Source organism: Cynocephalus volans, chromosome 1 (assembly GCF_027409185.1).
Source record: "Cynocephalus volans isolate mCynVol1 chromosome 1, mCynVol1.pri, whole genome shotgun sequence".
NCBI lineage: Eukaryota > Metazoa > Chordata > Mammalia > Dermoptera > Cynocephalidae > Cynocephalus > Cynocephalus volans.
The window spans coordinates 73,072,514-73,099,636 of NC_084460.1; the positions used below are offsets into that span (position 1 = coordinate 73,072,514).

Here is a 27,123-nt window from a genome sequence, read left to right on the forward strand (position 1 = left end):
GACTTTTTGGCAAAATAAATTTTTTATATTTACATAATTAAGTATATATATTTTTTCCTTTTATGGTGTTTTTGGTTCTTAATGTGAAGTAGTAAATCTCTTCATATTTTAATTTTTCTATTTTGTTCTAGTATTCTTCACTGCTTTTTAAAAATATATACCTTTAATTCATTAAGATTTTTTTTCCATATGTAATGTATAGTAAGATCTGATCTAATTTTTTGCCAATAAAAATGGTGCTTAGCATAGTTTATTGAATAATGGGTCTATACCCCATGGGTCTTATTAAGTTCCTGTATAGAATTAAACTGTTTCTAGATTTAGTTCCGTCAAATTGAAAAAAATGTCTATTTCTGTGGCAGCCCTGTGATATCACTAATATGTTAGCTTTTTACTAAATATTAATATCTGCTAGGCCAAGTCTTTCTTTGGCATACTTTTTAGCAATATCTTCTCAGAAATCTTCAAATTTTTATGCTTCTATAAACATTAAGATAATTTTATTGATTTTAAAAATACTTTTTATTTCAAATGGAATCTGTTGTATAAAGGTAACATGGTCTATCCCCTTCCACAATTAACTGTGATATTTTTACAGGAAATACTGGTACTTAAAAACTGGAAACATGGGCATTTCAATTCTTATTTGATCGAAACAGAGCAGAATCAAACTGACTAAGAGGGAAACAAAAGCAATTTGTGCCTGAAGTTGTTCCAGGACATAGATATAAATCAAGAAACAAACTTTTGAAAGAAAGGTAGAACTGACTTGAAAACACAAGTCAGAATAAAGTTGTTAACAGCTATAGTTTATTGAGTAACTACTGTGTAAAGACTATTCATGGATTATTATGTTATATGGGTTATTTCCTAATTCTTATAAAAACATTGCAGGTATATATTAATGACAAAGACTGGTTAGGTACATATTTTTGGTCAAGGAAACTCATGTTGCATGTTTTTGGAAAGAAGAGATCAGATCTCCTTTCATGCCATGGAATGGCTGAATAGGAGTTTATTGGACAGCTCGCTATGGAAATTTCAAGTTTACATTCTCATGAAAGGCTCTAGTCCTAATAGTGATGATAGAATAATTCACCACATACACTTAGAGAAGAAAGCACCTTTTATCCATTCCATGTCCCTGGCAATTGATCAGCAGCTAATATGGAGAATCACTTATGGGAGAATCTCTAAAAGTTTTACCTATCCACTTAAAACCGAACATAATAAAATCAGACTAAGTCACAGAAGCAAAGTTCAATTACCAAAAAAAAAAAAAAAAAAAAAGTTTAGGTGGTGAGACTTGAAAAATACTGGAACAGATTCCCAAGAAAAGTTCTGAAATACTTTTCAGATAAGAGGGATGTTTATATGTTTAGGTTAAAGGATAGGAATCTAGCCTAAAGGTGTGGAGGAAAAAAATAGAAAAATTTCAAATAATACCACCACAACAAAAACTTCTTTGTAATCTGGTACCTTTATTGTTTTTTTCTCTTATAATCATTTCTTGTGATTCACTGTATTGTGTAATTTCTAAATCTTGGATGCTGCTGCTTCTAAACTGCTTCTGCCAATATTTCTGACTCGGAAATGTCTGATCTGTTACTGATTTTGACACTCTTGAAGTGTAAATGATTTACGCAAAATTCAAAAGTATTGAGATTTTGTTTGAATTACCAGCATTTGTTTGCAAACAGGAAAATAGAAACATGAGAGAGGAAATATGTATATAGCTACATAGCTACCTTAAGTTCAAAGATGTATGCACATGACTTTGAATTTTGTCACTTTTGAGCTCAGACAAAAATTAAGTGAATAACCTACTAAACATCTTATTGTATAAAAAATCTACCAAATATAAACTATACAAATTATAGTAGTATCCAATTTTAATTGGAGTATATTTTGATAATGTGTGTTACTGAGAAAAGCTTAAGGAAATACAGATGAGAAAATGATTTAAAAGGATGAAATCTAAGGGTTTATTCTGAAAGTGAGAGTGACTAAGCTGTCATATATCACTATCTTTCCATGAAACATTGAACATATATGGCTGTTTGGGTAGCCATTACCTTTCTTCCAGCTTCCTTTATGGATATTTAAAAGCTACATGTGGAAAAAATTAGAATATTCAAAATATTATCTAATTACTTAATTTTAGCATGTCGTTTTAGAAAAAATAAAAAAACTATGAGTTTTTAATTTTTTAATACCTATCAGAAATGATGTCTATGTCCACAAGGCTCTGGAGTAATAGGAATCCTCTCTGAGCCCCTTTGCACCATATCACTTTGTTTGCAGTCTCCTGCAGTTCTCTGGTTCTTGACTTTTTGCTTACTACTTATTTCTTGCTCCCAGAATTGGTCCCATGTATATATTCCACCAACTACTGTTAGCCTCCCTAAAGTTTAAACTCTTGTTTTACTATTCCAAATCCAGAATAGCTCTTACCTTGGCCTTTATAGCTTTTACCCACCTTGCCAAACTCCTCTCCCTTCTCTGCAAACTCTTGGTGTCAGAACTTCCTATTCTAGGCACTGTCTCCAGGAACTTGAATTTATGTTGCCTTCCTCCTCTACCTCAGCCCATGCTAGGAAATTTATAAATGCATTTGAGAGTAGAGTCAATGACATCTTCTTTAAAGAAGATACATTTTTACATCTTAAATGAATACAACATCATGGGGTTTTTATAATTTAAAACCGTAAAAACAGTTTTGAATGTCTACGTGTTTTGAATGTCTTTGCTACACAATATACAGCAAAGTAAATGTTATTTTGTGATAGAGCAAAATATAATGAAAAGTTACCATATACAAATTAGCTTTTACCTTCAATAAATATTGACTATGTAATACAAATATATAATAAATAATAATATATAAAATTGTACATATATAATTGTATTATTCAAGATCTTCTATGGTGTCTTCAGATTGTGTCTTTAAGAAGTTATTAATTAATGTAACTTGATGAAAGCATTCTGGTGCACTTGTCTGCATCACAACAACAAAATGTTTTTAAGATTATGTATTTTTTGCACTATTGAATGCCAGTAACCAATGTCTCAAGAAGTTGCCTCTGGATTTACAAATTAGTAGTGCACTACCTTGGGTCTTCCCATGTTTTCATACATTTGAAAAATTCTGAACCATTCTAAATGACAAGTTCCTTTTTTTCTAAATTTTTGTCTATCCAATATAATTGATTTTAAGTCTTTTCTATGTATGTGGCAAAAACAATACTTGATATTGAACTTAAGGGGAGGATTTTACTATCTTTCTCCACCAGTGAAGGTTTTATTAAAATAGAAACTATCCTTTTGGATTACAAAGTATCACATTGTTTAAGGTCATAAGAAGAGCTCATTTTCTACTTTTGAACTGAAAATTTGATAATGAGTACAGATTTTGACAGACATTTATATGAGGTTTATATCTACAGTTTAGCTTAACTTGTTTAAGTATTATTTTACAAAATATCTGAAACTTGGAAAAGATTAATCAGTATGCTCGATTTCAGAAATGCTTGCGATATATCCAGCAACTTTTTTAATGAAATGAAGTCTAGACAGATTAAAACTTTTGGAGGTTAGAAATCTTCAGAGAAAGTACAAAGTTGAAAACTGTAATTGATATTCTCCAAAATTTTAAGCTGAATGAAATTACACTAATAAGAAACAGATAAACTCTTCTCTCATTAAAAAAAAATTTCATCTAATGAAGTGCAAAAGATGTCTTTTCTTCATGGTTTCTGAGAGGAAAGCAACTGACCATTGCTTTATAATCTGATGTAGAAATCAAGAATAGTAGAAATAAGGTATATTTTATCAAACAACAAAATCTCTGACTACATTGGGTTTTTAATCTGCAGAAGCGGACTGAACTGTCCAGATGGTAGGATTGGACTGAATATTAAACAGAAGACATTGGTGCTTCATGACAGCAGTGCATGGATTGTGCTGAAACATGAGGATGTGGACAGAAAGAATCCGTCTCTCTCAGCCTGCTCTTCTTCTCCTCCAAGCTCATCTAGCAGGCATTTGACAGTTGGCAGACACTTCATCCCAAGAAGCGTGGCCAAACATTTGCTTTGAATAATCACAAGGAAACTGCCTCACTGTAATGCCCATGATCAAGTTGTTTGCATTTTCTATTTCTTGGAATATATAAAAATGTTTAATTAAAAACAGTCCGAACTTTGAATGAGTTATTAGATTCCAAATGAAAGGAATTAAGAATTCTTTGCTTGAGCTTTCTCACGGGTGCAAATGGTAACACTACATTTGTTTCATTCAGAAAAAAAGTGCTGTGTTGAGAAAAACTTTGAGAACTGTTGCTTGTGCTTTTTGGCTTTTGAACAATCTCTAAAACTGTTCAGAGATGTCAGTTGGCAGAATTTGTCAGTCAGTGTACTAGGCTGTGATTTTTATGCAGTTTCTGTTCGTTACATTCTTTTGTGAGGTTAATATTAAAGACAATGCTTGCCTTTTGTATTGAGAGTGGAAACACATGATTTGGGATGAAATAATTTAGCACTATGCACTTGGGCCATATTATATCTATTTTAAGATAAGAGGAAGCTGTTGATTGAAACCACAGGACCACAAACAAAACCCAGAAGTGAGCTCTTTGGTTGCATATGTATATACGCTCCTGCAAAAGCTTCATTTATTTATTCAACAAAATTTTAGTACATTCACCCTGTTCAGTCCTGTGGATACAACACGGAATGAGGAGCCAGTTCCCCCTAGAGATTTACAGTAAAGTGGGAACAGTAGAAACCATTTCTGATTTCATTTTTCTTTAACACTAAAAAAAATCAAAAATAAAAATTAAAAAATATAGCATTTACATTTTCATACAAATTTTCCAATACTTAGGTGTAAATCTTATAAAGATTTATCAAACTTCTTACAAAAAACAAATTACTATTAAGATAAAGAAAATTTAAATAATGGAAGAGACATAACATTTCATAGATTAAAAAAACTTAACATTTTTAAGATTTAAATTCTTCCCAAATTTACTTATATATTTAATACACTCTCATTCAAAATCTCTGCATTTACCTTATTTCTCAGTCAACCCACTCTTGGATGTATACCCCAGAGACACCTGTGGGCAGATCTTAGAGGAAGGAGTGTAAAGATGTTTATCACAGCAATATTTGTGGTAGTAAGGACTTGGAGTTAACCTAAGCATCTGTTACAAAGGAAATGAATAAGTAAATGGATGAATGAATTTTTTCGAAAAAAATAATGTGCATTGTTTGGAAAGAATGAGTTAGAAATACACTGAACAACATGGATAGATCTTAAAACCATATGTTGGGAGAAAAAAGTGAGAAACGGAATAAATGGTAGAGAATTAATCTACAGCACAGTACAATGTAAGCACATTTAAGGAGTACACACAAAGACATTATATGAGATATGTGTTCTTCAAAATATTCATGGAAAAATAGAATTGAAAGATAATGTGAATATTTCCATGAACTTTTTAAAGTGACCTTGTGTTTCTTGCATATAAAAGATAATATTAGAGTGGGTGTTAATTTTGGCAATAGGAATAGGGATGGGCTCAGAAAGTGGGTGAAAATGAGTTGAAATAAAAAAAGAGAAGAACTTTGCACAGATTAATGGTAATCATGTGCCATGAAGAGAAGACACTCTCATGATTCCCTTCAACTCTATCCACCAGATAAATATATGTTAATATAGTATAAAATATCGAATAGATGAAGGGAGTCGCCAGTAAAGTCTACTTCTCCTGAGAACCTGAGAGACATCAGAGAAAAGATGTTTCTTGGATTTGGCATTATAGAGTTCATTAATGACCTCAATAAGAATAATTTCAGTATATTGACAGTATCATTACTCAACCCTCTATATCGGCCCTCCGGACCCCAAAATTTACATCTGCCCCATGTGCAGAGTGCTTTCCCTCCCTCCTGACATCCCTCACGTCTCAACCTATTACAGCATCAACTCTTAAGTCCAAAATCTTATTGAAATATCATCAGCTCAAAAAGTCCCAAATACATGTCCTAAAGTCATCTAAATAAGGCATGGGTGAGATTCATTCTGGGGCAAAATTATTCTCCATTTGTGGATCTGTGAAACTAAAAAAACAAGTCACTTGCTTCCAAAATGCCACAGTGGGACAATATGGGAACAGACATTCCCATTCCAAAAAAGAAAAATTAGAAGGGACAAAGGGGTCACTAGTCACAAACAAATTTGAAATCCAGCAGGAAAAATTCCATTGGGTCTCAAGGCCTGACAATAGCCTTCTATGGCTCAAGGCTCTTCCCTGTGGGCCCATGGAAGCTCTGTCCTCTAACTCTGTGCCCACTGCCTCTGCATCAGCCCCACTGGCCTCTGGACTATCCATGCCACACTTGACCTTCGCACTGCCCACATCGACCTCACCAGCCCAGATGGCCTCTGTTCATAGCAGTTCTGCTATTGGAGTCTTTCTTTATTCTTAAAGGGTACCATATGTTGGTAGCCAAATAGCTCTATTAGTCCATTTCATGCTTGTAGAATTCCAGAAATCTGACAGCCCTCCTTCATTTCGTCTTTTATCTGTCCCTTCAGTTCAATATGGCAGTGTTTCTGCTGATACAACATTCCCAAAAACCTTATGGATCTCCTTTGTATGTCACAGAGGTTCATGCCACTAAACAGAATTCCTCACAGATCTAGTCTGTCTCTCTATGGGTTTGTGCTGAGATGGTTAAGTGGATAGGTGACTCACATATCCAGTCTCTTCTGCAAATGTTTTCCAGCCACACTCTAGGCCTTCTCTCCAGAGCATGCTTTTCCAACAGTGAATAGCTTAATTTTAGCTTCCCTTGCAATTAGGAAAGCCCAAGAATCTCCAAAATAATTCAGTGCTGGTTTCTATTTTATGAATGCTTTCTTCCTCACTGTCTTCCTTTCTCTCAGATTTTACTATCAGTAGCAAGGAGAAACCAGGCTGCATCTTTCTTTTCAATAGTTTGTTGAAATCTCAGCTAAATATTAAAGTTTATTGTTTACAAGTACTTCATTTCACTCAACACAAAAAGCAATTAATCCAAGTTTTCCTCTACTATATCACAAGGATCACCTTTCCTCTAGCTTCCAAATATGTGTTTCCTATTTCCTTCCAAAATATTTCTTTCCAGCAATGTTTTTGAAATCCATATTTCTACTAAAGGACTGTCTAAGGCAATCTTGACTTTTTTAATCATATGCCTCAAAATTATTCTAGTCCTTACCCATTATCCAGTTTCAAAGCAACTCCCATATTTTCAGATACTTGTCACAGCAGCATGCCACTTCTTAGAATCAAAATCTGTATTAGTTTACAAGGGCTGCCATAACAAATTACCACATATTTGGTAGCTTAAAATAAAGGAAATTTATTCTTTCATAGTTCTGGGGTCCTGAAGTCTGAAATCAAGGTGTTGTCAGGACCGTGCTCCCTCTGAACACTACAGGGGAGAATTGTTCCTTGCCTCCTCCAACTCCTGGTATCTCCAGGAGTTCCTTGGCTTAGGGGTGCATAACTATGATCTTTGCTTCTATCTTCACATGGTCTTCTCCCCTGTGTCTCCTATAAGAACATGTCATTGGATGTAGTGCCCATCCTAATTCATGATTATGTCATCTTAAAATCCATTATTTACAAAGATCCTTATTCTAAAAACTATCACATGTACAGGTTCCAATGCATGGACATTTTTGCAGGGGTGTGGGTCATCTTTCAAACCAGTACACACATGTTTATCAATTAAATACATTTAATTTAGGAGTCATGTTGAAGGCAAATACCATCTCCTCTTCCTCTTTGTGTCATTGTGTATTTTGCAGTATGTCTGCACTCTATAGATACTTAATAATTATTGCAAGAATAAGAAACCTATTTATGACCAATAATTATAGTTTTTCTAGAAGTTTCTTACATAAACAAGTTAAATTATTATTTAAAAATTAACAAATGCTATATCAGGAGAAGAGCATGGTTTCACAGCATTTAAAATATGAATCCAGATTCTGCTTACAAAATAGTTAATTGTCCCTGTTAGCAAAATTCTGATTGTATGAAAAAGGCCTGTGTATAATGTGAAATATGTGAATATGATAAAAAATTGGCTCTAACTGTTGGTAATCGCAGATAAATATTACTTTACAACCCTATGTTGGAATTAGCTCAATTTACCACCATGGTCAATTACATAGCCAAATACGTTCTTGATGGGACTCATATAATGGGCCATCATTCTTTCAAGAACAAAGTTGTCTCCTATTCCTGTGATTTGATAATAAGTAATAAACATGTCATATATCAATTTACAAAGCCAATTACATAATCAAGAAGGGTGCCAACAGCAATAATCAAAATACTCTGTACTGTGTTTACTTTCATATTCTCCCCCTCCCTAAGGCACCAAGCCTGGCATTTTTCCTATTTTCTCAATTTTCTTTGCATAATTTTCCACTTGGTGGACTGCCATTGTCAACAGTAACACTCTTCAACTTCTGGAGGCTTGGTAAGAGCTGTTGAAGAGATAAGGAACTGTGTTTAATTAAATTCTGGTTGCCTCATGTAAATGAAAAAGTGCTTAATTATTCAACATTGCTGATGATGAAAGTCACAAAAGAGGCTCCAGAAGAAATTTGTTAACTCACGATCTTTGAGATACAATCGTAAATAATATCATTTTCTTCTTTACTACCTTTAAATAAAAAATGTTCTTAAACAAATGCAGGTGAAAGTATGCATAACTCATAAAATACCTTGTTGAACAATTCTAGCTGCTGAAAAAGAGACATATAGAAGTCTTACAATCAGTGTAGGATATGCTTCATGAAAACATCGACAGGCTTTGTGGTTCATGTATATTTAAGAGGCATCCTTAAGTAAAAGCAAAAGAAGAAAGGAGGAAATTCGTTTGAATTTGAGGATAAGAGACTATTCCACTTTAAAATTTGATTTCATGTTTTTTTTTAAAACTCATTTTAGTTTTTAGGGTCTCACTTAAATATTACAGGCTTCAGAATATTTGAAATTAATTAGTTCAATAAATTTAATGTAATTTTAATCACTACACTAACTCTTAAGGTGTTTTTGAGTACATATGAATAAAACATCCCTCTAAAAAACTTGCTACCAAGTTATTTTTTAAATGTAAGCACAGATATATTAGGCATCTACATAATCTTACAGACCTATTCCTTAAACATGCATGTCAGTATAGAAAAGATAGAATTCTTTGGGCGAATTTTATATTTTACATAGTATTACCTACAAATTCTTTGTTTCTTTAATTGATTCTGTAGTTTTTACTGACAATATTGCTGATGACATTTGGATAAGGTGGTGTTTAAGTTTTACTGTAGAATCGCTAACCAGAAATAGATTAAATTTTACACGTATGTGGATATCCCCAGATGTGAATATTAAAAAAAAACCTTAGTTTTGTCTCTGGGTATTTATTCACCGTATAAATCTACTAACACATTCTTATCTGTTATGTAAATAAGATGTGGAATTCCAATAGTGTATCAGTGTTCTACAGCAGATGGTACACTGAGATTTACCACACCATTACGTTTAATGGGTTTGAATTCATTTGGATTTCTTGATGTTCTCTCTGTCCTTCTCATAGCAGCAATGTTGCCAATGGTCCTGATTATATATGATTTGAGAGAGTGCTTAAAGAAGAAAAATCCTTTATCTTAGAAATATGAGTATTTTATGTCAAAGTTTAAAGTGTATATATATTGAATTTCAGAGGATTTATATGGCCTGTGAGGAACGGATAGTTAATGAATATTCAACAAAGTACTTGCAATCATTACACTCAAAGATATTGAATAAAATGGAAATACTCAATTAACTATTGCAGTGCTAGTAGGGAGTATTCATTTGAAAAACAAAAAGAAAATTTCAGCCTAGATCATCATGGATGATGTTGAAAAGAAACTTCAGTATAAGAATGCAAAAACTCAGGGAGGCATGCATCTCAGCCATATTAAGCAAAGCTGCTCATGACTATTTCTGGAAAGAAAACATCATATGGTATTTGGCTCAGTAATTACTCTAGATTAATAACTAACATCCTTTGAATAGTTGGATCTATGAAGGGTCAGACCTCGGTGATAATTAAAAATGAGCTCGATGGGCATTTTTGTTTCTCAACTTTCTGTATTTAGGAGCAGAATAAGTGCTGGTGTGGCTTTAATCAATTAGTTACAGAAATTTACTGTGGATAAACACAGAATGGAACAAGAAAAAGAAAGAAATTCAATATTATACATATAAACTATATTTCTAAATCAGTTTGTCTCAAAGGATGACCTGCCGTGTGTGTGTGTGTGTGTGTGTGTGTGTGTGTGTGTGTGTGTGTGTGTGTGTGTGGTACTGAATTTAAATATATGTATGGCAGGTCAATATCTAAATTCAGTTTCTAAAGCAGACTGCCTGGGTTTAAACTGGGTTCCTTCACTCACCGGTTTTGTGACTCTAGGCTCATTACTTATTCTCTCCAAGTCCAAGTTTCCTCATTTGTAAATAGTGCTAACCTACCTACTTCACAGGGTTGTTATGAGGATTGAATGAGTTAATATTTGCAGAGCAATTAGTACTTGGCACATAGTAACCAGTAATAAAATAGGAGTTCATAAAAGGATAATAAAAAAATACAAATGTTTGTTGATACTGCCAGATCATAGTTAACACTTCTAAGGTTTGTATTAGAATAAAACCCCCAGAACTCCATAGAAAACATCCAAGAACTGAACATAACAGAAACTATTATTCCCCATTTGAAAATAATTATAATATTGTAATCAATGTTTTTAATATTGTCAGAATCAGCTTCCAGTTAAACTCTGAATCATTTTTCAGTCATGCAGTACACTGACTCTGGTGACATACACACTCTCATGAATGATGAACACGTTTTTCATTAGAATAAGATGAGGCTTACATACAGTACCCTGTTATATATATGTGCCATGCTATTTCCAGCAAAACATTTCTGTAATTCAGCACAACAGTCATCTTAAAGTGACACTGCAGACACAGTATCCCAGGCACTTTTTCAGTTCATTTGTGGGATGCTGGACTCATTTGGCAGCAGTACTGAAGTCACATTCATTTATCGGCACTTCAGAGGCATCCACACAATATCCTCTAATTGCATTGCAATGGCCTGCCATTGCCATGTGTTTATCAATTTCCAGTTTGTAGAAGCATTTTCAATTATTATCTGTAAACTCCTTATATTTACAGTCATCCGTCAACATTTAGAACAAGAAAATCTGAGTGCTAAGACAGGTAGGAGGTGAACATAATTATATTTCAATTGACTAATAGCTGCCTTTTTAACTAATGGCAGTTAATTCTAGAAATGAACCACAAATTTTAATGCAGCATGATGTCGCCATTATTTTACCCATTCTAATATCAAGATGCTGAATGTTACATAAAATCCATAGAATCAGTTGACAAGGTCTTCTGTACTGAAAGCAGTATTTCTGGACAGTTTAATTTATTGTACTCACAGAATTATTCACACAAGCTTCCAGTAAGTCTAATTACTTCTTCAAATTGGTCTGAAAAGCATTTAGACAGTAGGGCTTTCCATTGGCCCAGAAGTCATTTGATGTCTTTATGACTTCCCTGAGCTAGCAGCCACCGTTTCAGATTGGCTCTCACTGTGAAACAGGCAATGGTGCATCTGTTTTTTGGTTTGTTTTTTAATGGGAAAAACACTTTCTAAGAAGGCAAACTTCATATCCTTACTTATGTCAGAGTTATGTGTAACCCTTTAAAATATGTAAATAAGCGTGCCTTTGGAAAAGAAAAAGGTTCATCTGAATCTAACTTGGAAATTAGAAAAATGTACACAGGTCAATTTCAATATCATAAAATCTTTTTTTAAAAATTTTGGTGCATGCGTGCATGTATGTGTGTGTGTATATAAAATAATAAAAATGCTACCAACTTGTTTCAGGATGACTTTAATATCCTCAATACAAAATTAACAGTAATTTGGAAAATTTTCAAATCATATGTTTTAAGCAGTGATAAATAAAACTGAAATTTATGCTGCATGATATGATCTTTGCCTTCTTGTAGACTACGAAAAAAAAAAAAAAAATCCACCCCAGTTTTTTTAAATTAGCAGATCAACATGTCAGTATCGTTATAAATGTAAAGGCTTCTGGATTGCATTTACTTAGGAAAAAAAAGCCTATACAAATCATTTATCACATATTTTAATATTAAGAAAAATTAAGATTAACACATTCTTATGAAATTGAAAATGGTATAGTAATAAAATCCTGGAGTCATTTACAAAAATATTTTTATACATTCAACTTTTCCCAGTCTTACCATTTCAGAAAATACTAATTCATTACAAAAATTTGAGGAAAACACTTAGAATGACTTATTACTAACTGTCAAAAAATTTTAAGTGGAATTTGATATAATAATTTGAATATTTCTTCAAGTACTTTGAATCTATCATTGAACCAATTAGTAACAATAAGTCAATTCAATTATTGAATATAATCATTTTTTCTTATCTATTTACAAGAGTCACTGATAATATAAAAATTAGAAAATATAGAAAACTTTAGGTTATCTATCATGGAATGCGAGATCAATTCTGCATTTATTTATGTCATTTGAAATATCATAGATACTTAAATATTGACACAGCTCCTATATATATGTATGTGTATATATACACACACAAAAGTGCTTAATTTCAGTTTAATGTTTTAAATGTTTTAAAATTCATTATAAACCTCCAAGTATCATTAAAACCCAGTGAAGAGCAACAGAAAATATTTTAAGAAATTTATTATTTTCACCAATATTTATGTTTGAGAAAGCAAGATATTTAATTTAATATATGACCGAGGAGCATTATGCATACAAGACTTCTCTCCTTGTAACCATTTTTGACTTCTCCATATCCTTTATATTCCATATCCAATCAAATTCAAAATCATGTCAATATCACTTGATTTATCTGATAAATAGTCATTGAACATCCACAATATTCCGGATACTGTAGTAGGTGCAGAACTACAATAATACAGAGGAGACAGGCATCAAAGCAAAAAATCATTACACAATTATAATTACAACCCATGTTATGTGCTACAAAGAAAAACAGTACTGATTTGACATCATCTAGTGTTAAAAATTTTTTCCTTGAAGAAATTACATTTGAGCTTATATTTGAAGAATGTGTTAGAGTGAAACAGGAACAGTGAAGGAAGTCATTCCAGGCCCCAAAGCCCCCAAAGACAAGGGTGGTGGGGATGTCAATAAGGGTCAGCACGGAGAGTGAGAAGAGAAATAGCATAAAATGAGACTGGGGTTAGAGAAGGAGTTAGCCTCACAGAGCACAAGGTTTGTAAAGAGCACTCTAGCTACTATGTACAGAATGAACTAGTTGCAGTCAAAAGTACCTGCAGAACAGTTAAGACACTACTGCAGTAGTCCAGGAAGAAGGTGATATTAACTTGGAGTAGAATAATGAGGGCAATGGAAATGGAGACATGGATAAAACTCAGAGATACTTAAGAGAAGGTATCAAACTACTTGGTAGAGTTGGATGTAGGGAAAGAGGAAAAAAGATGTGCCGAGGATGATTCCTAGACTTCTGGCATGCCTAATTTGAGAGTGGTTCTTCATTGAGATACAGAGATCTAGATAGGACCAGGACAGGGAGGAGAAAATCGATTTCAGTTATGAGCAAACTGAGTTTCAGATTCTTTCGAGACTTCCAAGTAGAGATGTTAAGAACACGATTAAGTCTAGAGACATAAAGATTAGAGGTCAAATCCTGGCTTAATTTTTTTTTTTTTTTTTTTTTTTCGTGACCGGCACTCAGCCAGTGAGTGCACCGGCCATTCCTATATAGGATCCGAACCCGCGGTGGGAGCGTCGCTGCGCTCCCAGCGCTGCACTCTCCCGAGTGCGCCATGGGCTCAGCCCCTGGCTGGCTTAATTTTTAAGGCCAACCATTCAGAGATAGTAATTGAAATAATGAATTTGAGTGTTATTCCCTGTGAATACCTTAGCAGATGGAAAACAGGATTTCTCAAAGTAATTTGATATGAATATTGGAAAAAAACAGATAAGTAAATCAGACACATATTATAATAGTTTCTATAGAGTATTAAATAGAATCACCTATTTAATTAATCACCTAAAAAATTATTAATCTCAAAAGAAAGTTCAGGGAGGTTACCAAATATGACATCATTATGCATTTTTTACTAGGAGATAGAATAATAAAAATAAATTTAAACGTAGAGAAAGTCTGGAGACACAGAGACCTATAAGTAGCTATAAGAATTCTAAAAGATTACTTACACGGTTCTCTAAACAGTGTACTCCCTTTTCAGGATTATATTATTAATACTGTATAACAGGAATAACACTTTCTAAATATTTCTCAATTTAATCTGATCAATAAAATAATCTCTTACTTGCTTATTTTGTCTACAATTAAGTTTGAGCCTTAAAGTTGAAGGAGGTAGGGGGGCATTACATAGAGCAAATAAAAGAGAATCTTGCTCCTTTTGTACTAAAAAACTATAGAAATAGGAAGAATAAGAGCCATAAGAGAAGGAGAGGATGGGATCCTGATCTTCTCCATTTGGATTTTATCCCAGAGAAGGGAATGCATATTATAAAGAAGTTGATGAGTGAAACAAAAAGAGAAGCAGACTTTTGTTCAAGTTTTAAGATTTGGGGACATTTTCTTTAATGTTAGCTTCTCCTTCCCCCTAATTCTTACCACCCAGACTCTGCCCCTTTTTGAACTTGGAGAGCAGATCCATGGCAAGTAAACTTAACATCTCAGTGTGGTTAAAGAAATAAGAGACTTGTGTCTAACCTTCTTAAACTGCTCTTCATTCCTGTGTTGTATGGGACTCAGAAGTTCTCACAGGCTCCTTGGGAACAGGGTGCACAGTAGGGAGTAGTAGCCTTGCAAGGGCACTGGAGAGGCTGAAGAATGGACATCTTGGCAAAGTCTAGATGGAAGGTGTGGTAAAGCACTAGAGAGGCCTTAGTCACCTATGACTACTGAGAGAAGTGGGTTACCTGAGGATACAGACCAGGCTCTGACAAAGCCCGCAGATTACATGGAGCCAAAAATAGCAACCAGGTGAGCACTGGCTAGGCAGGTCAGCTGGATAAATACAATAGGGGAGAAGGCTAAAGTAGTCAGAAGATCCTCTCGTACTCATATGTCATCTTGCATAAGAAAAGAGGAAGAAAAATGAAATGAGAAAATTAAGCACTTTGCTTAAAGTGACTATTTCTATTATTGCATTGAGCTAAAACACCTGACTTCCTGAATATGATTTTTCCCTTTCCTGAGGTTCAGGAGGCTCATAAGGAAGGTCAAGTAACATAAAGACATAAAAAAGAAGTTACTTTTTCTTTTAGATCTGATCACAGTGCAAGAAAATTCCAGCCTTTATATATAGAAATAGAAACTTATATCTCATTTGTTTGTATGAAAGGCTAAACTATTTTTAGTCCCTTCATTTTCTATAGCAGTGTTCACTTGATCAATCTTCATTTTCAGTATTCCTGTTGTAAAATTATATTAATATAACTGGGAGACTGAAACACCAGAACAGTGTCATATATATCACGCATTCCATTAAGACACAATATCATTAGATAAAAAGTGCAGTGAATAAAGAGCAGTGATTTATAAAAAAATCATATATATAAAAATGGTCATGAAACATTACAAAGTAATTATAAAATTTATGTATAAAAACTATAGATAAATGAACTGAACTTTATACTATTTTACAGTATACAATTTTTCTTCTGGGATTATAGGGTTTATTTAGTCCATTTTACACACTATGATTTCAAAATAATACCTAAATATATTTACTAAAGTGCTATGCTACATTATTAAACAGCTATATGAATACAAGGATTAATATAAGGACCAAATGTAGCCATTTTAAATATAATAGTCTATAGCATCACCACATTTTTTGATACAAATATGTACCACTCTGGATTTAAATCAAAGTTCAATAATGAAATATTTTTGAAGCTGATTAACTGCAGTAGTTTCCTAGAGACAAGACATCTTATTTCTTTTGTTCAGCAGGTGTGTGCATGTCTTAGGCAAATGTAAGACAATTTAGATATGGTTGTATTTGATTAGATTGATTAAATATGCATTTTTACTCTATAAAGACAAATTTTATGTTATTTGAATACCTATTTTTAAAAACCTTAAATATTTATTTATTTTGTGCTCATGTCTTCTATGGTTTTGAACAAGCTGTTTCCCTAAAAATATGAATATATTTCAAAAAATGTGTTCTCTACCTCATCTATGAAATATTTTGCACTAATAGAGTCAATACATTGCCCATTTCGTTGTGAGCAAAAATAATTTTTATGTTCATTTTTTGGCTGGAAAAAAACAATTTGAGGATCATGCATTTACATTTGTTTTTAAAGTAGGAAAATAAAAAATTCTTTTGAAATAATAGTAATTGCCAGTAACACTCAGAGCCAGGCCTTGTTTAAAGGCTTTGAACATAATAATGAATTTAATATTTACAGGAAATCTGTGAGACAGTTATTGTCTACATTTTATAGCTAAAGAAATACGAACACAAAGAGGCTGAGTTGCTTGGCCAATGTACGTAACTATGAAAGAGTCAAACTGGAATTCTTAACCCAGTCCCTTAACCACTAAGCCATATAGTCTCAGTTTGTTTTACACGAAATTTAAGCATTTCCAGGCACTCAGACACGTCTACATTTTCACCCACGTCAACTCAGCTGCCAATACTTATCATTTGTGCCTCCTCAATATGTCTCTCATCTATAGCGATGCTTTATTTTGTGCTCTAATATGGGATGTCATCATATTTTGCCTTGCTTTTGCGTAACATCTTCAGTCTCTTCTATTTCCAATCCCTTTTATATACAGACATCAGATAACCTTTCTGATATACATTCATAAGAAAAACATTCAACAAACTAGGAATAGAAGGGAACTTCCCTCAGTCTGATAAATGGCATCTGCAAAAAACCATTAGCTAACATCATACTTAATGGTGAAAGACATGACCAGGATATTCTTTCTTGCTACATCTATTCAGTATTTTCCTGGAAACTTAGCCAGAGCAATTAGGCAAGAAAATGAAATCAGAGGTATCCATTTTGGAAAGAAAGAAATAAAAATAACTATTTGCAGATGACATAATTTTGTCTGTACAAAATCCTAAGGAAAGCACTAAAAAGCTATTAACTAGTAAATGAGTTTAGCAATGTTTCAAGACACAAGATCAATACACAAAAATTCATTGCATTTCTATACACTTACAGTGAACAATCCATAAGTGAAATTAAGACAACTATTCCATTTACAAGATCACTGAAAAGAATAAAAAAACAGGAAAATTTTAACAATAGAAGTAAGAAAAACATGTAGTCTGAAAAGTGCAAAACATTGTGGATACAATAAACCCATTGAATTTTACAATTTAAATTGGAGAATAGAATGATATGTGAATTATATCTCAGTAAAGTTGATAAATATATAAAAGAACAACCTTCTTGAAGTATTCCCTTCTCAGAATCCTTCATGCGCTCTCTCTGGTTTACAAATTAAAGTCAACATGCCTGTGCGTAAATTGAAACCTCTTGTGATCGGGGCTTTACTATCGTGTCCCTTTCTCAGTCCATTTATGATGCATTAAAACTAATTATGCCTATTGCTCATGGATTCCACATATTTCTCTCTCTCGTGCCTTCTCTACCCAAGAGATGCCTATCTCTCTATTTTTCTGTCCAAATCTTTACTTTTAGTCCTCACTGTCTATGCCATCTCTCCTCTGAAAGAGTTGACTCCTGCTATCCCTGATCTCCATCTCCTCTGAATCTTCATGGTTCAGAGATCTTTGTATCTCTGTATCTCTGTATCTCTCTCCCATCACTGTTTTCTAGAATGACTGAATCAACTTTATACAAATTTCTTGAGTATAGGTTCCTGCCTAATTTTTTTTTTTTTTTTTTTTTTACCTCCCACAGAAACTAATACAATTGCATACAGGCAGTTGGTACTCAACAAGCATTTTAAATGAGTTAATTATTCAAGAAAGGCAGAAAGAAGGAATAAATGGAAATAGTGAACAAATGATCCAATGGTGAGTGAATCTCATTTTACCTTCAAGCTTTTTAGCCAAATTTTATGGACAGAACTTCAGGGTTCTTAGTTGTGATTAAGAGAATCTACTGTGCTTAGTTTAGACACTAAAGGCTTTCTAAAAACTATGTTATTTCAGGATCCTCAAAAGGGCTACAGAGCCACACTCTTTAGTTTTCTTGTTAGAAACAAAAGCCAAGCAAACTGCAGATGATGATGTAGAGAAAACACTACATGTCCCCTGCAGCTGCTCAGCACTGATGAGACTCAGGAATGGATCACAAAACTCTGGTAATGTCACCCCCTGAAGAACTGGACACAAGTTTAGCCAGATTCTACAGAAATAATATGTGTCCCTTCCTAAGTAGCTGCTGTGAATACCTCTCCTTTCAGAATCTATTGCTTGTGAAACGCTAAATATGTTTAGCAATGCATGAAACAGCCACAGTTATTCATCAGTGGTCACAGAGGCACATTTAAGCATAAGTTTAAAGGTGTCATAGACCATAAATTTATTGTTCTGAATAAACATTAGTCTCATGAAGTACTGAAGTTTGAAGGCCTGTAATTACCCACCAGCTAGGTACACTGTCATTAGCCATGAAGAAAGTGGCTCCGGGTTTCCATGTCAGTGCACATGGCCCACCTTACAAGGTAATACTTCTCAGAAATAAAAATTCAGCCTCCATTTCTTCAGAAGCCCCAACATTCACTCAATCAGACCAAGAGTATGCCAAGCTATCTTCAGGTTTCAATGCTGACTTCGCAAAGGGGTGAACTGAGACACATGACAATTCTTGTTAGAGATAAGTACAGTGGGCTTTAGGCAGCACCACCTGTCAGTAGTTAAATGAGAAGGGAAACAGTGTGAGAAGGATGACCTTCCATAGAAGGAACCAAAGAACTTGATTTTAATATTATCAGTCTTAGAAAAAGTCTTGATTTTGTTTTCCTTTCATAAGCATCTGACATAATTTCATACAGCTACTCACTGGTATAAAATAAGTCAGATGAATGCTGCTTGTCTTTTACTGAAAAGTGTAAGAGCTAAAATCCCCCAAGAATTTGAAACAGCAAAGCCTGAGCAGGGTGAAAATTGCATTGTGGGTAAATCATTTAATTTCTCTTGAGTTTAGGTTTCCTCAACTAAAGTTTCTAAAACTAAAATAGAAAAACTATGAAATACACCATATGGTGGATGTGAAGACTAAATTAAATGAGATAAATATAAAGGATCTAAGATAGTGTCTGGCCCATAGTAGGTGATAAATAATTGATGGCTATTTATGCATGACTTATTTATCAAATTAATTTATATTTGCAATTGCGTGTATTTTCTTTTGTGTAATAGTTTTCTACATATTATCCATAGAAATAGCACAATTATTATGCTCAGCATTTAACAGGTGGGAAAATTCAGACAAAATAAAGTCAAATGATTTGACTAAGAGGAACAGGAAGGACAGAGCTGCAATTCTCCTATGGTACAATTACACTCTCTCTACTAATTGGGGGGTGGGGGTGGTGGCGACATGCACAAAAGCTGAAAAGCGTCAAATTATAATTGATTTAAACTAACAGGCTTAAAGAGGACACACTAATCTTTAATCCCAGAATCTCTCAGACATACTAATTTTCTTTATAAAATTATATATTTTGCGACTAACCATTTTTGGTTACCCATGGTATCTCTTTATCAAATAAGATAAAGCATTTCTAAGTCTTTTCAAAACTGTTCATGTTTAAAAAACATGTTCAGAAATATTAGTTGTCCCCCATATCCATTCTTCCTCTTCTTCTTTTTTTAAAGCTGTAGAATCTTTGGCTAACCATATTGCCATACAGAGAAATACTTCATAACCGTTTCGCCTGTAGCTAGGTATAACCACGTGCTAAAGTTTTGGCCAGTGGAATAGATCAGAAAAGGTGTGTGTAACTTCTGGGTTATGCCTTTGAAAGCAGGGAGCCAGCATTCCACTCCTTGTATTATTCATCTGGCTGGATAGAATGTGGCTGTATTAGTCAGGTTTCTGTTGCTTATAACAGAATGCCTGGAACTGAGTACTTTACAATAAAACAAAATTTATATTTTACAGTTTTGGAGGCTGTGAAGTCCAAGGTCAAGGGGGCACATCTGGTGGGGACTCTCTCTAGAGTACCATGGTGATACAGGGTATCACATGGCAAGAACACTTTTATGTTCTCTCCTTATAAAGCAACCAATCTACACCCAGGACAACCCATTAAACCATTAACCCACTAATGGATTAATCTGTTCATGAGGCCAGGGTCCTCACAATCCAATCACCTTCCAAAGACCCCGTCTTTCAAAACTACCACATTGGGAATCAATCTTCCACATGAGTTGTGCAGGGGACACACATTCAACCCAGGTAAGTAACCATGGCAACAGGAGTTGGAACAGCCTTCTTAGATCATATGATGGAAGCAGCCTGTTGAGGATGACAAAACAATAAAACAGAGGGAGCTGAAAAATACTGTGAAACTTTGAGTGTTAGAGCCATCATGTCAGCTTAGAATTGTATATGAAGAGAAATAAACTTCTATTTTATTTAGAACACTGTTATTCTGGGTATAACAGCAGCTAAACTGATATTTTAATGAAGCACAATACTTACTTATTCTACCTTGCTACTATCACTACCACTATTGTGTGTGCACCCTTTATTATAGAACCAGAGAATGCTATCAGGAAATATTATCAGAAACCAACTAGATCAGCATCTGCCTGCCCTCATCTCATACTTGTCAAGTGAAGAAACTAAGTCCACTAAGTAAATGTTAGGATTTTAAATAAATATCCTAAATTGCAATTTAATGTATTTTCATCTCAACCATGTTCAGGTTTTTGTTTTTTCTTTGCTTGTTCATTTAGTAGCTAAAGAAAAAAAGAATATAATGTCAATAATATTGTTATATTTATATTACATGTTTTATCTATATCATTTGTTCTAAGAATTTAATTTTAAAATAATTTAAGAATATAGATAGTCATAAAACTTATTAATTTAAAAAGTTTAGTTTTTAAACAATAGGCATTCTATGATCCAGTTTTTGCTTAAAAGTATACTTTTGGGCTGGATCACAGATCCCTCTACCCCGTCCCATGCAGGTCATGAGTCAGATAGTTGAAAAGGGATACTGGCGGCTGATAATAGGATAGACATGCTTTATTCTGACGTGAGCTTTGCAGGCCAGTGGTTCAGAGCCATTGCTTTTTATACTGAAAGTACACAACAATGGCAGTGAGCCAAGGGGTGTATGGGTGCACATGCACAGTCACACCACTCTTATTTAACTTGTTTACAATGGATGTGCTGAATCGTACCCAGCTCGATATGAGGTGATGGAGCCTGACTATACTGACTCCATTCTCCTCACATATACAATTGTGTGTCAATGAACATTTGTATGCATTGTGTCGATGTAAACATAAAAAATTTATGGAAGTTTATACAGTAACTTCTCACTTCTGCCCTCTGGGAGAAGAATTAATAATGAGAAGGGAAGTACTTTGACTTTTTTCTGTATGTACTCATTTACTAATTGAACTTTTAATGAGCATTTATAATTTTTGTAATCTATCTTTATAAAATTGGCTTTAACAATTTTATATGATCCCACCAAAAATGGTCATAAGCTACTCCAAATTAGGGAACATACATTTTAATTACTTATATTTGGCTTTACCTTTTGTCTAGTTGAGGTACAACTACATGGACTTGTGGTCTCCTGGAACCAGTGAGAGTGCAGCCGGGTGTTCCCCTCACTGGCATCAGGCTGCAGGTTGTCTGAGAGAGGACTTGGTCCAGTCGGTGGTGAAGGTGTGATTATAATTTGGATACAAAGCCACTTTTCTAGCCTACTTTAGAGAAAACTGTTGACACAGTAGCTGTAGTGTTTCCAATCCCTACCTTGCAAAATGCTTCAGATTGAAAGAATTTCCTTTGTAAAAACAATGAGAGAGGTGTTAGAGTTTCCCATTTAGATCAACAACTTCAAATTCTTACCATGGAAAATTCAGAGAAGACAGAAGTGGTTCTCCTTGCATGTGGTTTCTTTAATCCTGTCACCAAAACGCACCTTGTGTTGTTTGAGCTGGCCAAAGACTACGTGAATGGAACAGGAAAATACAGAGTGATCAAATGCTAATTTCTCCTGTTGGCAATGTGTATAAGAAGAAAGGACTTATCTCTGCCCATCATCAAAGTTTCACGGCAGAACTTGCCACCAAGAATTCAAAATGGATGGAATTTGATACATGGGAAAGTCTTCAGAAGGAATGGATAGAAACTGTTAAGGTGCTAAGACACCATGAAGAGAAACTGGAGGCTAGTAACTGTGATCACCTGCAGAACTCACCTGTGCTAGAAGGACCTGCACAGAAGAGGAAATGGACTGAACAAAGACAAGATTTTAGTAAAAAACAAACAAACAAACAAAAAAACAATCCATAGAGCCAAAACCAAAAGGTGTGCCAAAGGTAAAGCTGCTGTGCGGGGCAGATTTGTTGGAGTCTTTTGGTGTTCCCAATCTATGGAAGAGTGAGGAAGGGTGTCACCCAAATTGTGGCAGACCATGGGCTCATATGTATTATTCGGGCTGGAAATGATGCACAGAAATTCATCTATGAATCTAATGTCCTGTGGAAACACCAGAACAACATTCACCTGGTAAATGAATGGACCACTAAGGACATCTCACCCACGAAGATCCAGAGAGACCTCTGAAGGGGCCAGAGCATTCGCTACTTAGTACCAAGTCCTGTCTAAGAATATACTGAAAAGCATAATTTGTGTAGCTCTGAGAGTGAAGACAAGTATGTTGGGTTTATCCTGGCTCCTTTACAAAAAACTACTGATGTCGCTAAGTCATAGAAATTCTTCAGTGTGATATTTTGGACTTCCCTTTTGGGGATTTGAAACAATCTAGGTGCTAGTCACTGAGGAAAAGAATTGTGATCCTGTTGCATAAACTAAAGCTTGATAGTTTGGTAAATATCAGCAGTAAATTAAAATCAAGTCTGTTTTTTCCTAAGTTAAGATAAATGTTTTTCGTATTTTTTTTAGAATGTACAAATCCCTATATCTTTAAAACAAAATTAGCAGCACAGTAAAACCAGAAGAATTTTCAATGAAACTAACTTCAAATAAGAGGTTGAAAAGTATATCCTGACTCTACCGCATAAGAGGCAAAGTGTGAAGAACAAGAGTCCATTTAAAATCCCAACTTTAACATATATAATAAAATTTACCTTATAAATAAATAAATAACACTGACTTTAATTATGAAAGGAACTGACATTTTTGCATGCCTGTTGCTGGACAGTCTTCACCCAGGGTGAACAAAGGAGTGAATTCTCAAAATAACGATCTTGTATAATGCACCACTGATTAGTCATCTCCAGCTATGCAAGATAAAGATTGTGAATATGCCTAGCAGAAACGTTATGCTAAGTTAGTCCTCTCCAGCACACATCAGAATGGCTGATTAAGCTTCGCCAAGACACACCTGCCTGGAGCTCCATCTTTGGAAGTACAGAGTGGAGTCCAAGCCCTCAAATGTTTAGAAAGGTGCACAGGTATTTCTGATGCCGATCAGAGGTAGAGAGCCGCTGCCTTACACGTACTATACACATTCTTTTAGTACAAGCCTTGTAGAGGATCATGTTGAGCCCTTGCCATCTGACTTCTTTTTATCTACATGAACAGCTTCAGAGACTACGTCATGCTACCTTGAACAGAGAGAAGCACAGAGAATGAGGGGTCTCATTCCAGGATTTTATAAGGATAAAAAGGCACAAGCTTTTATTGGTAGCTTAATCAAAAGATGAATGGAGACACTAAGAACATAAGAAATGCCACACTGGGTTGGCCCAGCAGTTCTTCCAGCCCAGAATTTTGGGCACTGATGAACGTCTTATGGAAGAAAATTCCGTGATCACATTCTAGAACTCTGGAGTTTCTGAAGAGCTCTGCCATTTCTGTTCTAGCCTATTGTGAATCTGCCATTTGTGAATTTAAGCAGGAAAGGGGCCTGTTTTTTAATACTTTTTCTCTTCTTGTTTTTTTGTATGAAGTTTAACCAAAGTAGAACTCTCAAATAATAAAGTCATGGCTTTATGTTAAAAACAAACAAACAAACAAACATACAAAAGGTACAACTGTGTAGGAAAAAAACAACTCCTCTATAGACAGAGCACTAAAGCAATAGTGAGTAACCTAACAGGGCTTTCTCCATACTCAAGAGACCAAGACTAAGAATGGTACAGGCGATTGTCAAGGTCTCCTGACAAGCGCTGTCAGAGGGTATGCAGGAGCTGTCTTCCTCATGAAAAATAGTACAAAGAAGGATAAGGAATACAAGAGGAGGTGATGGGGAAAAGGAAAAGAAGCAGGGGGAGGAGGAAGAGGGAAAAAATTAAGGCTGAAGAATAAAAAATAGTCTGATTTTTACTAACCTCAAATACAGAGATTATTTGAGAACAGAAGTGTGAATTTAACCTCACTAGTCAATGTCTCGATTATTCAGTAAGTGAGCAAAATGATTAAGTGTTTTTGATGTAATTTAAATTTTCATCAGCTGTTTGCAAAATTCTATAATACGTGGAATTTCACTAATATAGTAACATAATGAATTAGAGAATTAGTATATTCAGGACTTTTAATTTTTTAAAAGGAAATTCCAGTAACAAAGAGAACAACTATAATTTTTGCCTATTCTCCAGTTGTCAGTGTTTTGCTAGAATCTTAAAAAATCATGAAGAAAGTTAGTAAGAGCTTAAGTACAAATGACACTAGCAAAACAAAGACCTAGAGAATTAGACTATAAATATCATAGTTTGTACGTTCATTAAAAGCAGGAAATATGACTTATCTTCCACCTAAATTGACCATAGAGGACTGTGAAAAAATTAATACATACTGTGTTATTTATAAAATAAATACATTTATATAATTCAAAAGTAAATAAAGAGCAAAGAGGTTTTTCTTTTTAATCAATATGATCACAAAGAAAATTAAATCTAAATGACCAGTTCAATGACCAAAAAGTTTAATATTCAGATACTTTGTTTTTGAACAAGGTTTTGGGAAGCAGGTGAGGAGCTAGAAGACACCCAGAAATAAGATGTGACGCAGAGGTGTGATGCATTGTCCTTAATGAATAAATATCGGTACAGAGTAGGGTGAGTCTCTGCTTTAATAAGGTTATTTTATCCTGTTTAAATTTCAGTTCTGTTGAGCCATGCAGGGAACAAAGATAAAGCTGAAATTTAATATGGAGGGTAGGGAGTGGAAGAAGAGATGCAGGGACAGAAAACCATCAGTAGAACATGCCACAGAAACTTAAACACTGAGAAAGCTAAATTACAACTGAGGATTAAAATCATCAGCCTCCAATGCAACCTGACACATGTAAAATCTATTGTTTCAAGATTCAAACTATAAATCTAGAACCCACATGAAGCAATGGTTAATTAAAAGAGAAAAATTCAAGAACTGAATCATTTCTGCCATACAATGAAGTCATTTTCTAAGTAGGTAATTGAGCTAAAGGAGAAAAACAGGTTTAATTCTGAATAAGGGACAATTAAATGAAAATTACAATGCAAGTCTAGTTACAGAATTCTATTAACTCTTACTTCTTGTGAGCTTATCTTTACGTATATTCCAGTTGGGTAATATAATTGGTATTTTAATAACATCTTTTCTATTTTTGTTTTAGAAGAAGAAAAGAAGAAAGAGAAAAAAAGAGACAGTAAAGAAATAGTTGTTGTTCAGTTACTTTTCTCTCAGCTTTGCCTGAAAGGAGAACTGTTTTGATGCAACCCATTACAAGGTACCAACAACATCTTGTGCAATTATCCTGTACTACAATCCTGATATCTCTAGATAGGACAAACAACCTTTGCAATTTTAATGTAAATTTAGTTCTTAGTAAAAATTCCGTGTGTGTGTGTGTGTGTGTGTGTGTGTGTGTGTGTGTATACACAGAGAGATAACAGGTGTTTTATACGAAAGAAAATATAACACATAACAGAAATATTGCAAAATAAGTAGTAATAAAATGGATCAAGTTATTAGATAATAAAATGTTAGTTTGAAATGTAGTCAAGTTCTAAGGTTTTTCCCCTTTCTTTTTTAATACATGTCAGTTAGCCTTTTTTGGAAGACTATATCCTTATTCAGGTAAAAAATACCATAGAATTTCTACTGTTCTTATGGGCCATCATTCTATATTAATTATAGACCTAATAACATTCTTAAAAGTGTAAATCATCTAGGTAAATGAGGAAATGTAAACTTTATGATGATTTCTAGTAGATCAACATATATTTATTCTTTCATTCATCTATTCATTTATTCCTTATTTATCGAGCACCTACTGTGCTCCAGGCACTATTAAGTTCATAAAATGGTGAATAAAATAAGCACAGTCTCTGGTCCTATGCATTTTCTATACATCTGGGAAATAGACAATGAACAAGCCACTAATGAATGACATAGCTTCAGATTTTTTTAACTGCTGTGAGGGAAATAACCAAGGTGCTGTGCTAGAAACAAATGGCTGGAGAGAATGGGTGGTTATTGTCAAAATCTTTCAATAGAAGGCTAGGGAATTCCTCTTTGGGGAGGTGACTTTTAAGCTGAGACTTAAAGGATGAGAAGCAGCTGGGTGCAAAAATCCTGAAAAAGAGAATGAGAAAATCAGACCCCAGAGGGGGAATCAGATATGATGTGTGTGTTTAGGGTATAATGATCTAGGAGGGGGAGACCAGAGCCTTCAAGTTGCGGTAGGAAGTTTGTATTTTATTTTAAGTGAAAGTGAAAGTCTTTGAAAAGTTTTAAGCAATTTTTCGATATAGCTTGATTGA

At 34.2% G+C, this 27,123-nt stretch overlaps 1 pseudogene; it reads left to right on the forward strand.

The window, feature by feature from the left end:
• Positions 1 to 22,259: 22,259 nt before the first annotated feature.
• LOC134377839 (nicotinamide/nicotinic acid mononucleotide adenylyltransferase 1-like) lies at positions 22,260 to 23,125 on the forward strand (annotated as a pseudogene).
• Positions 23,126 to 27,123: the final 3,998 nt, after the last annotated feature.